General features: G+C 34.5%; 1 non-coding gene across 1 annotated transcript; it reads left to right on the top strand.

The window, feature by feature from the left end:
• Positions 1-3393: 3393 nt before the first annotated feature.
• On the top strand, positions 3394-3467 carry TRNAT-AGU. The gene has a single exon. It is a non-coding gene; the product is annotated as a tRNA-Thr (tRNA).
• Positions 3468-12205: the final 8738 nt, after the last annotated feature.

The raw sequence follows: 12205 nt of genomic DNA, 5'->3' as shown, positions 1-12205 counted from the left end.
ATTAATTTAATTAAGATAAATTTTATAATGAAAAAAATTAATAGATTATTTATTATGAGCAATTAGTGAACAAACATTATTCTGACCAATTAATACATCATTTATTATCATCAATTTGTGTGGAACACTAATTAGTTGGGTATTTATTATATTAATCATTTACTATATTTATTATGTTAGATTTCCATTAATGGGGCATTAAATGTCAGTTTTATGGGAGAAATTACAGCCATAAATTTATCAATTGGGAGATGAAATCTTGGCCACCACTTACACGTGCGAGATGAGGGTGTGGTCAGAAGAACTACAACCGTAGATTTATCTTTTTGAGGACAAATCTGGACCACCACTAACACAGACTAACTTAGCCAAACTGTGTTTTGTACTTAAGATTTGTCATCGCCAAAGCAATGAGAGTTGGTAATGCTTCAACAAAAAAAAAATCAAATAGCACTATGTTTGTTTACTCCTGACTCATCTGAGTCGTCTGGATCTGAGTCATCTGGATCTGAGTGAAATCACCTGACTCATCTGGATCTGACTCAATATGTTTGTTTTGAGTCAGATCTGACTCAAAAAATTGAGTCAGTGGTTTGGTCCCGTGAGTCAGGTTTATTTTGTTACCTGACTCAAATGGGTCCGAGTCAGTGGTTATGTCTGAGTCATAGATCGAGTCAGATCTGACTCAAAATACAAAACAAACGGTCTGACTGCTGACTCGACCCGAGTCAGAGATTGACTCAGATCCATACGCCGAGTCAGCTGCAAACAAACAAGATGTAGGTATAATTTGTTTTACACATGTACATCGTAGTGGCGGAGCCAGTTGAATGCATACTCACGCCTATTCTTTTTAGGATTTGGGCTTCCAAGCCCATTTTTCCTTTTTTGCACGCCTAAAAGGATCTGGCTCCGCCCATGGTACATCGTCAATGAGAAGGTCATTCATCTAGCTAATTATTCATGCATATTTACGTCCATCTTGCTCAGTCAATTCATGCATCTTAGGATAAGGAAACTTAAAAGAGCTAACAACAAATTAATATATTTTGCAGAGAGCTCTCTTGTTGAGGCAAAGACTAAGGCACCAGGGGGATTAGAACTTTTGTTACTATTTTTTTTTTTAACATCAGTGGGGCAAAAATTTATTTGAAACCAAGTCATGAGGATAGTAAACCCAGGAAAACATGGTTATCATATCTGGATGCATAAAAAACAACATCCTAATTACAGATTAAGGTTGACAAAGACAACCTATGAAAATACAATATCAAAATTCAGATGCCCAGTTGAGTACAAATATTTACCAGCAGAAATTAATTAGAGCACGCCGCCCTCATCAAAGATTTTAGCGAAGCAAAAATTTATAACCAATATCAGGGTATCAGATTGTATTGCAAACCAGTATAGACTCATTCAACTAAGAGGCCTCGGCAACTAATGTCTAGTTTCATGCAAGGGAAAAGCTTAAGATTAATAAAAAGAAAAATGGGAGTTAAATTTACATGTCTAATTTTTATTTAGATACTTGTTAATCTGGTTAGCACTTAGAAGATGCTTTTGAGGCCAAATTCCTTTTTTTTAGAATGCCTTCGTCTTCCTTTCAGCCATACATAATACTACTGACTTTCAAAAACAAGAAAATTAGTCAATAATCAAACAGAATAATATTTTCATTGTAAAAGTTTATCACAACATATATAGATTTAATAAAAATAATAAGACTAAAAAGAAAACGCCAAAATAATTAAAATGAGTTTCATGTCATTTTTCTTTAGTCCCAAAATGTTTTCCTTTTTGTGCAAGATTTCTAATTAGTTTCTTAGTTACATATATCATAAAAACAAAATCACTTACCACAACAAATCTCTCTTAAAAAACAATTTCATTTCAGGAATCAAATATCTTGAAACTCGTTCCTTTATGTAACCAATGCCTTCCAGAGCAAAAACATCTTCCAATTAAGAGAGCAAGAACCTTCAATTCAAATCCTATCGGTATCATTATGTCAGACTTAATGTTGTTTATTACCGGTATATGCAAGATATCCTTGCGCTTTTGTATCCATTTATTTATATAAATACAGTTTTGCCCAGCATCTCATTTGTTTATACACGGCGGAAGATTCATATATAAATGCAACAAAATCAATAACGGAATGAAATGGGTGTGTTATATATAGACCAACCAGGAGTAAGATGGCTTGTCGACTCTTCAATGAATTACATTTGGTTGAAGTACCCCTTAATTATTATTTTTTCAATGAATCTTTTCCTCTTGACCGGCTAAAAAACAATTTTTTTTTTGTTGTTGTTGATGACGCTTCCATCAACAATTACATGCTAACGCTCATGCTTACTATGTCACACGCACATGCTACGAATCAACGTGAAATTCAGTTCACGCAATAGGATGGACGAATGCATGTTGGCAAATATTAGTTGCCAAAATTATTTTCAAAGTGGCAACAATAAAATGTTGTACTTTTTAGAAATTTAAGAATCTAATTTCAAAGTTTTATTTAATTATATTTCTATTTTCAATGTTCACATTAGCTTCACGTTAATTTCACACTCCATGTTTTTGTGGTTGTTGAATTCATTTCCATGTACCATGTAATTTCGATGAGATGATATCTCATCAGAACTACTGTAATTCAAAAAAAGAATTTTTTTTCTAAGAGACCACTTTGTCAGTGGTTAAATGGAAAATAAAGAAAATGAGAAATTGGGGTAATTATGCCGGAATAAGAGTCGGAAAATGGGTCATTTGTCCAAATATTTTTAAATCACGGTCCAAATGGACGAGTAAAAAATAGTTGAGTGAAATGGCCAAAAAAAATAGTAAGGATGAAACTGGATACATCTTGGTTTCATCCTAGCTTAAGTTTAAAAAATAGCAAGGATGAAACTGAATACATCCTGTGTAAATTAAAAATAAGAAAAAATATTTGAAAATGGGCACGATAAAACTGGTTACATCCTGTCTATTTTTACATTTTTGTCCATTTAAACAGTATCAAAATCTAACTGTCCGTTTCACTAAGGAATTGTTGATTTTGGTCTTTTTAACCATTTTGTGAATACGAGTTGGGATTAGAAACTTGAAACTAGTTAAAGTAACGTGGTTTTCCCATTTCATCTGATTATGGTAAACATGTATAGAATAGTACCGGGTTCTTTTTACACGAAGACTTGGTTGAGTTAATCAGAAGCCATGAAATGACATGAGAGACACTGAGACCTGATCCGTGATGTGTTTTGATGAAATTAGGACAATGTACGAAGAAATAGAGAATTTATAATCTAAGCTATATATATATACATTGTTTTTGTTCCCAAATTAAATTTCAGAAATTTTGTGTTCAAGCATGAAACCATCTTAGCGCATCAAGCTTTCATAGCTCAGTTGGTTAGAGCACCCGTTTAGTAAGCGGGAGGTCTTGAGTTCAACTCTCAATGAAAGCAGTTTGCAAGTTTCTATTTTTTTGCCTCCTTTTCAACATATGCAAAATACTTCTTCTAGACAAAAAAAACATATGGAAATTGAAATACTACGTACCCATTCAACGAACCATTCGCTTTTATTTTAAGTTGAACCCCTAACAATGCTCTCAACTTTCCTTAGCTATATATGATTGATTAAGAACTCACTGGGTCAAGGAAGTAACAACAACGAGTGTCAATGGTGATGATGCTCCAACACCACCTTATTAACGAACATACTTTGACGCATACTGAAGATAATGTTACTTACTGGATGATGCCATGTCAATTTTACTGAGTAGACGGGTTAATTGAGAGAGTTAAAAACCATGATGCATGACAACTGTGATTAAAAACCTGTACATGCTGGTGAGGAAGATTACTTACAGGAGACTTCTCAGCAAAGAAACTTTACGAACGGTTGTGTAGAGAAGAAGCTGTTTGGGAACATGCAGATCCGATGAAGGTAAAACATGTTCCTCCGAAGGTTTTATTTTTAATTTTGTTTTGGGAAACCGGCAAGGCTTCATGATTCGATGCCTACTAGAGTTATGTTGGAACATAGAGGGATGCAAGTTAATAGCAACATCTGCTGTCTTTGTCAGAGAGATCCGGTGACTCTAAGGCTTAGTTCTATGAGCTAGATATCTAGCTGCTAGATTGGCCATCCACATCAGTATGGGCAACCTCCTAAGTCCTATGGGATGGCTAATCTAGCAGCTAGATTAGCAGGGGGACCACCATATACCGCCGAACGGTTCAGCGCTTTAAATCTCAGCCGTTAGATCAGAAAATTTTCTCCCAACGCTGAACGGTTCAACGTTTAGATCATTTTTTGAGCGCCGAACGGTTCAGCGTTTCAATCTCGCTGATAGTTGGACTGCGAGCACCTGGTAGGAGAGAGAACTATCAACTATCACTGTTAACTTTTTTCCAACACTTATTTTTTGATTTGCAACACTTTTTGGCCAATCTAGCACTCCAATTTAGCCCATAGGGGTTAGCCTAAACCATCTATTCATACATTGTTCTTGGACCACAGAGATTTAGGGTTACTTCATTAACACTTGCAGGCTTAGTTGGGTTATGCCAACTTCTTTTTCGGGTCTCTTTCAGGCTTGGAACTCTTATATATTTTATGACATCAGGAAGGAGCTTTGGAAGTTAATTCCATTTGCAATAATTTGGAAGACGTGGAGGGAAAGGAATGATAGATACATGGAAACAGACCTAAATCTATGGAGGAGATCAAGAAGTTTATTAAGCAAACTGGGCATCTGTGGTCTCATACTTTGAAGAATTTCAGTAAATACTCTTTCAGCCAAGTGTTGGTTCAATGGGAAACCATATTAAACTTGTAGTTTCCTGCGTTTGTTTCTTTGCTTCAAGGCTAGTCATGGCCTGACGTTGTACATACTGTAAATTCCTCTTTTTTCTTTCTAAAAAAAAAAAACCGTGCAGGAACACATAATAATAATTAACCCTTAAGAAATTCATGAATTTATATTCATATTTTCAAAGATCACAATAATGTCATTTTGTTAGGCACTCAGCATTCTGCTATGTTTTGCTGTTGTTGAATTATTTAGCATGTAATTTCTATGATATGGCAGGTAAGCGAACAACACTTTCATTCAGGGAGATATATACGTTTTTCCAGTTTCATATCATAATGTGATTCTAGCTATGTGGCAGTGGTTATGAAAGTAAGCAAACTCAAGGTAACCAAAGATCAAAGCACATGAGATATTGAAGCAAACTGAGTTGACACAATATATAGTTTGGACCCAGACCAGTTTGAGTAGCGGTTTTTCCCCTATTCTTATGACTATGGTAGACTTTTAAAATAGTCAAGCCCCTCCTCTACAAGATGATAGAGGCTGCTGAGAGCTCTGCGTGTCAAATCTCTTTGAGTGAAATATGACAATTTGAGAGGAAATTTAGAGGGATATAGTTAATAAAGGCTATGAGCTTTGGTGTACAATCTTTTCGGGAGAAAATGAGACAATTTGGGAAATTTTTTGAGGGAAATAAGTAAATATCCTTAATCAAAGCATGTATTCTGTCATTTTGGTTCGAGCACATTCAACTTACAACACTGGAAGTGTTGTAATTATTGTTAATTAGTAAGAATAATAATCCAATTATCATCCATTTTTTTATTGGAGTTTGGTGCGAACAAAGTCGGAGGAAACTGTGTGCTGATACAATAGTTTGAACTGAAACCAGTTGGAGTATACTGCTATTTATCCTGTCTTATGAATATGGTAAACGGTTAAAATAATCAAGACCTTTACAAGAGAATAAAAGCCGCTGAGTAATGCTCTGGTAGTCGATTTACAATCTCCTTAGAGCGAATTGGGACAATTTGGGAAAAAAAAAATTAACGCCCAAACATAAGTTCAAGAATAATCAACGCCCAAGATCAAACATAAGCTCAAGCAGAACTCCATCTAGGTTCTCTGCATTCAAAATAATCAAATAAACGATCTTACTACTCAAACATAAAGAGATTCAGTTTTATATCAGTGAAACAGAAATGTCACGGTACCCTAGATCCCAATATATCCAATGCAAACTACCTGCAGATAAGCATTAGCCAGAAAACAAAATATGTGCCCCAGCTACACCTTCCTAACTCCTGGTACCCGGATTTCGCTTGCTCACCTATCAGCGAGAAGAACTTATAAGCGCTAGGATTGGCATCCACCTTGAGTATCTTTTTTATATCTTCTACGAATTCACTTGAACCGAGTGAAACAAGACTTCCAACAAAAGTCGTAGGCCAAAAATATTTTGGTACGCAAGGGATATCCAAAGTGACAAGTATTCCATTTTTTGGGTCACAAGAAACCAAAACATCCTGGTATAAATCTTCGTCACCTTCTATACGTACGCTTCCGTATAATAAAATCTCGCAATTCTTATTGAGATAATGCAGTGGCCGTAATGACCCAAAATTTGTTTCAGTTTTGGAAATACTGAAAATTTTGGTCCAAGAATCTATAACTCCATACTCTTTCATCACCCATAGATCGATATTGCGTTCATACCATCCAGTATTAACTGCCAGATAAAGATCATCTCCCAAAACACCCACACCCAAATCATAAAGCGAGTACAATTCATCGTCTAGATAGCAACTTGGTATCTGGAATTCGTCTTTGGTTCGCTCTTCAACTATATCAAACGAAACTATATAACTCTTATGTGTTTTATCCAATGAATAATTCCATATAAAATCTTCAAAGGTGTTGGATTAACTTCAACATAGAAGTCACTAACAAGCTGGTTAGGATAAGATTAGGAAATTGATGTAATCCTAAGGGAATTAGAAGTCATCTAGTTCTAAGAAAAGGAAAGACATGTAATAAGGTAATAGGACTAGGAAAAGGAATTCATAGTTCTATATATATATGATCACCAAAGTTGTGGTTGATCATATGAGCAAGATTAGAGCTTGTGTTTAGTTTTTGAGAGATTTTCTAAACATCAATAAAGAGAGTTGTCTTTATATAAGCTAAGTTTCATCTTGCAGTTGCCATTAATTGGTATCAGAGCTTGTCTACACCGAGCCATGGGAGACGAGAGCACCATCATGCGTACAAGATTTTTCACAAGCACAGTTGAAGCTTAAGGGGGAGAATGTTGGATTAACTTCAACATAGAAGTCACTAACAAGCTGGTTAGGACAAGATTAGGAAACTGATGTAATCCTAAGAGAATTAGAAGTCATCTAGCTCTAAGAAAAGGAAAGACATGTAATAAGGTAATAGGATTAGGAAAAGGAATTCATAGTTCTATATATATATGATCACCAAAGTTGTGGTTGATCATATGAGCAAGATTAGAACTTGTGTTTAATTTTTGAGAGATTTTCTAAACATCAATAAAGAGAGTTGTCTTTATATAAGCTAAGTTTCATCTTGCAGTTGTCATTAAAAGGCACATGACTATGATCACAAGGTACGTTTCGAATGCTATTCCATATATTTGAGCCTAATCTACGAACCCAAACTTCAATATCGTCATATCGTTCGGTCACTATTAAGAATAACTTATAATCATCGATTTTCCAATCATAACACACCCCATATTTAGACAAAGTCTTTGTTTTGCCAACAATTGATGTTGGTACCGACATATTCTGGTATTCTCCAGTTGATGGATTCCACAAACAAATCGTTTCGAGTATATCCCCATCTGGATTACGGGTGGCGGATAAGCCGATCAGGCCATTGCTTGGGTCAATGAGTGGAGAATCAAGTACAAACATATCTCGTGGGACATCAGTTCGAACAGACGTATGGTAAGATGAGGATGTTATATCGAAATCTAATGTATAATGATAGCCATCCTTTTCATAGTAAGAATTTTCCGTACATGATTCGAGTAGAACACTAAGCTTGTCGTTTTGAATAGCATGTTGATGGTGCATCCTAACAAACTTAGGGTTTTTTACCAATTCATAGCAGAGTTTGCATACACACCTGAACCGAGCGACCGACTTGGCTGATAACTTCAATAGTATATCGGTGATAATATCTTCAGGAAGGCTAGCCAGTGTCGCCATTGTGCTTTTGTTTTCCTTCTTAATTGTTTAGCTGATGGAATTTGCAGGATGAATGCAGGTAGGTCCTGTTATTCATATATATATATAAGGGATTCACTCCCAAATACGTAGCTTACCAATCAATGTATACGGTTTCCTTATATAAAACCAAACCCTTATATATTATTGGAATTCTTGTTCTACTAGAACTCTAATACTGAGTTCTTCCTCACTCAATTTCGAAGCAGAACAACAGGGTGGAATGATGGGGAACCAAGTTATGATATCTTAATTTGTTATAAGGTTGAAAAAGCTAGCTATATAGTGACATTCGGCCAAAATCATATTTGTATGGTTATTTCGTGTGTGATCGATGTCCCCAAATTTTAGTTATTTTTTATTTGTGATGTAAATCTATCGAGAGGTTAATTGATTGAGACAGTTAAAATCCGTGATGACAACTGCGGTTTATATGATAGCTGAAACTGTTGAATACTTCAGCCAACTCATTCTTGGAAAGAAGGAACTCTAAGATGACAAAGAAATCCATGAATGAAATCCGATAATCAGATTTTTGGATCATCAGTTGTCCAATAGCCTAAACAATTGGATTGGTCTCCGGTTTGGGAAGAGGTCATTTTGGATACTTCCCAAAGACTAATTTTGAGATGAAATAGCTTACAACAAACGGTTTCAAATATTTTTAAATCTTTAGAGGAGGCAATACAATTTAGCGATCTTAACTGGTGACTAACACAAAATAACCTTTTCAGGAATTCACGAAATAATGATATTATTTTTGAAGTTCATTATAGTGTCATGTTGATTTGGCACTCTACGTTTTGTCGTTGCTGAATTATTCATTTCCATCATTTAGCATGCAATTTTAATGATAGGACAGGTAAGCGAGCAACACTTCCGTTCAGGGAAATAAATAGGCTCTTCTAATTTCACTTCATTATACGTGTGGCAGTGGTTATATGCTTTAGAAAAGAAAAAGGAAAAAAAGTGGCAGTGGCTAATTATGAAAGTAAGCAAAATCAAGGTAAGTGAAGATCAAAACATATAAGATATCGGAGGAAACTGTGTTGGAGTAGTGTTTTTGCCCTTATTATTATTATTATGGTAAACGTTTAAAATATTATGTCTACAAAAGGATTCAGTTCAATTAGAGAAGCCCTTCAGAAATGCTCTGAGCTTCGATTTACAGTCTCTTGAAACGAAATTGAGATAGTTTGGGAAGAAATTTTGTAGAAATAGTTATGAAAATCTTTGAGCTTTGGTATACAATCTCTCTTCGGGCAAATATGTTACAATTGGGAAGATTTTTTGATGGAAAAAGGTAAATTTATTTTTATGATTTGTGATGAAAAGCATCTAGCTTCCAACCTTGGGAATGTTGTAATTACTGTAATTAATGATACTAATCAAATTATCATCCATTTTTTATTGGAGCTTGGTGCCAACAATTTTTTTTTTTTTTTTTTTTTTTTTTTTTGAAGGAAAGAGGTAACCCTTTATTTCATTAATAAGATAAAACACTTGGTGCCAACAATAATATCATGTTTGTAGAGCTTATTGATATTTATAATCCAAATATGACAACAAATCATGTCATGAATGTCAAAACAATCAGGTTATGGTTGATAACAGAGAAACAAAGCAGTTCCATGTAAAGTATAATCCGTGGAGGCAAAGAAAGAGTTCCTACGGAAATCCATGGAATCAAGTTCGAAACTGAATTTAGACCACATTTTTATATTAAATGGGCCATAATTTTAAGGAATTAGATTTGTTATCAAACCTAGATATATTTCTCCTTCCACTCCCCTATAAGAAAAAAAAAAACTTCTCCTTATTCTTGCTCAGATCTAGTCACTTGGGTTAGATCTGAGCAAGGATTTTAGTTTTTTATGAATAAGAATAATCTCATTTGTGTTTTTAGATTTTGTTTTTGGTGTCTATGGACACATTTCTTCGCTGATTGGGCGATTTTTGCTTCGTCTTTTGGATGATTTTCTCTTCGCTTTAATAGCGATTATTTCAAATCTTCATGGTATTTCTTGGCTTGCTATTCTCGATTCATCATGAACATCAATGATTCTGCTCGGCGTCGCTTTGGATTCGTCTTCAACAAGAGGGATTAAGCTAGGGCACCCGGCATTTGGATCTACAAGATTTTGGGAAAAATACTCTATTTTCGTTTGGAGCATCTCTTATCGAAGAAGATAATTATTTTAAATGGTCGGAGTTGTTTCGGTATACACCATCATTCATCATTACTACATCTACAAAAATTGGATGTCTTTGCGGTTCATGGCTCTTTCTCTTCGCGATGTACTTGCAATTGGTGTCATCATTTGTATTTGGGTTTTGATTATCTGGTATTTTGGTATTTTTGATAATCTTGTAAGCAATCATGTAATCATCATTTTGGTTGGAATGAATTGAAATGTGATTTCCAAAAAAAAAAAAAGATTTGTTATCAAACGAGAGAAAACATGCTATTTCTATGGAAAGATGGGTAATTTTTGGAAATTAGATGTTATCAAACACAGCACAACAGTAGGTATATTTTGATAGTTTGTTTTGTCAATCCATGCATATTTCCATGAATCTTGCTTGTTTAAAGTTACTTAAGTAGAGGTAACTAAAGTTTGATCTTTCTTTGTTAAATATGGTTTCCACTGTGCACCAACTCTTAGGGGGGAATGTGCACATTTCATGATGCTTATTGTCTTTTCAGCCGGATGATTAAATTTTTTCGTCGGATAATTTTACTAACAAACTTGCTGGTTTGAAAAAAAAAATTTATCTACGGCCGGGAAAACCACACTTACTAACATTTTTCTCTTTAATTTTCCTGTCTATTAAATTTCGATGTTCGACATGCCTGCATGTGTAGTCGCTGAACTTAAAAAGATCATGTGATTTTGTATGGAATGAGAATAAAAATAAGAATAAAGTGCATCTACTCTGCCATCTATAAACACAAGAAGCAAGGAGTCCTTGGTATAAAAATTTGAAATTGATGAACAAAGCCTTGATTTATAAATGGTCGTGGAGATATGTTTTTAAAACTGATGCACTTTGACGCAATATAATTACTGAGAAACATGGTGCTTTTATTTTTGATTGGCAGACTAAGTTGCCAAAAGGTTTTTTCGATAAATCTATATTAAAATCAAGGAGTTTAAAATGCCAAGGAAATCAAGACATGTTGGACTCAATAAGTTGTCAAAGCTTTATTTTTTATCCATATGTATTGAAAGTTTTGTCATTAAAACTGAAACAGGGGGAGATTGTTAGAGCATTGCTCGGTCGAACTCACATGTGTTGCTATCTCAAGCTTGTTGTCAAATTTAGTTGTCAAAAATATCTTTTGATTTGTAGTCTACAATTAGTTAAGTCTAGGACTAGGATAGAAACGTAGTTAAGAAACAGTGGATCACAACAGTCATCATTGTGTTCTACTATTTGAAGGCGAAGATCAACCGAAACTTTTGCAGAACTTCATCTACAAAAGGTAAGTGAAAACGGAACCACTTATATCTTAATTTATATTTCTTTATCATTTGTGACTATGTCGCATAACTAATTAGACTAGTTTGCATAGATAATAATTTCGAGTCGAAAACTAATTTCTAGTTAACAAATTTCTTGAATATAATGATTAAGCTTAATGAACATTTGTTCATACTTGATGAATTTTGGTTAACAACAATTTCTTTTTCAGAATCAAAATTATGATTCAAGTTTATCATTCGGAAATAGCCTGTACCAATGATATGTGCCATTGATGTTATTCAGGAATGTTTCAGATTGATTTAGAAAATTATAGAACTACTATTGATTCGGGTATAAGACAACGGATCAGTTTTACTAGGAAAACTGTTATAAGTCTGGACCCGTATTACATGTATTCGTACAAGTATCAGAGTAGTTATATACATATCGACTTACAGATTAGTGATAAACATGTTCTTATGTGTATATTATGAAAATCAGTGTGACCCGTGAACCAGGTCGGTATGCATACTCGTATGTAAACTATTCTTGAACTGTGGTTACGGAACCAGGGTTGAATATCCAAACCGGTACGCAAGATAAAATTGTTTTGTGTTCCTAAACTCGGTAACGTTTCCAAACCAATACGCAAACCGGTTTA

Source organism: Papaver somniferum, chromosome 10 (assembly GCF_003573695.1).
Source record: "Papaver somniferum cultivar HN1 chromosome 10, ASM357369v1, whole genome shotgun sequence".
Taxonomy (NCBI): Eukaryota; Viridiplantae; Streptophyta; class Magnoliopsida; order Ranunculales; family Papaveraceae; genus Papaver; species Papaver somniferum.
Note: the sequence above shows the minus strand (reverse complement) of the source record. Positions and strands in the feature narration are given on the sequence as shown.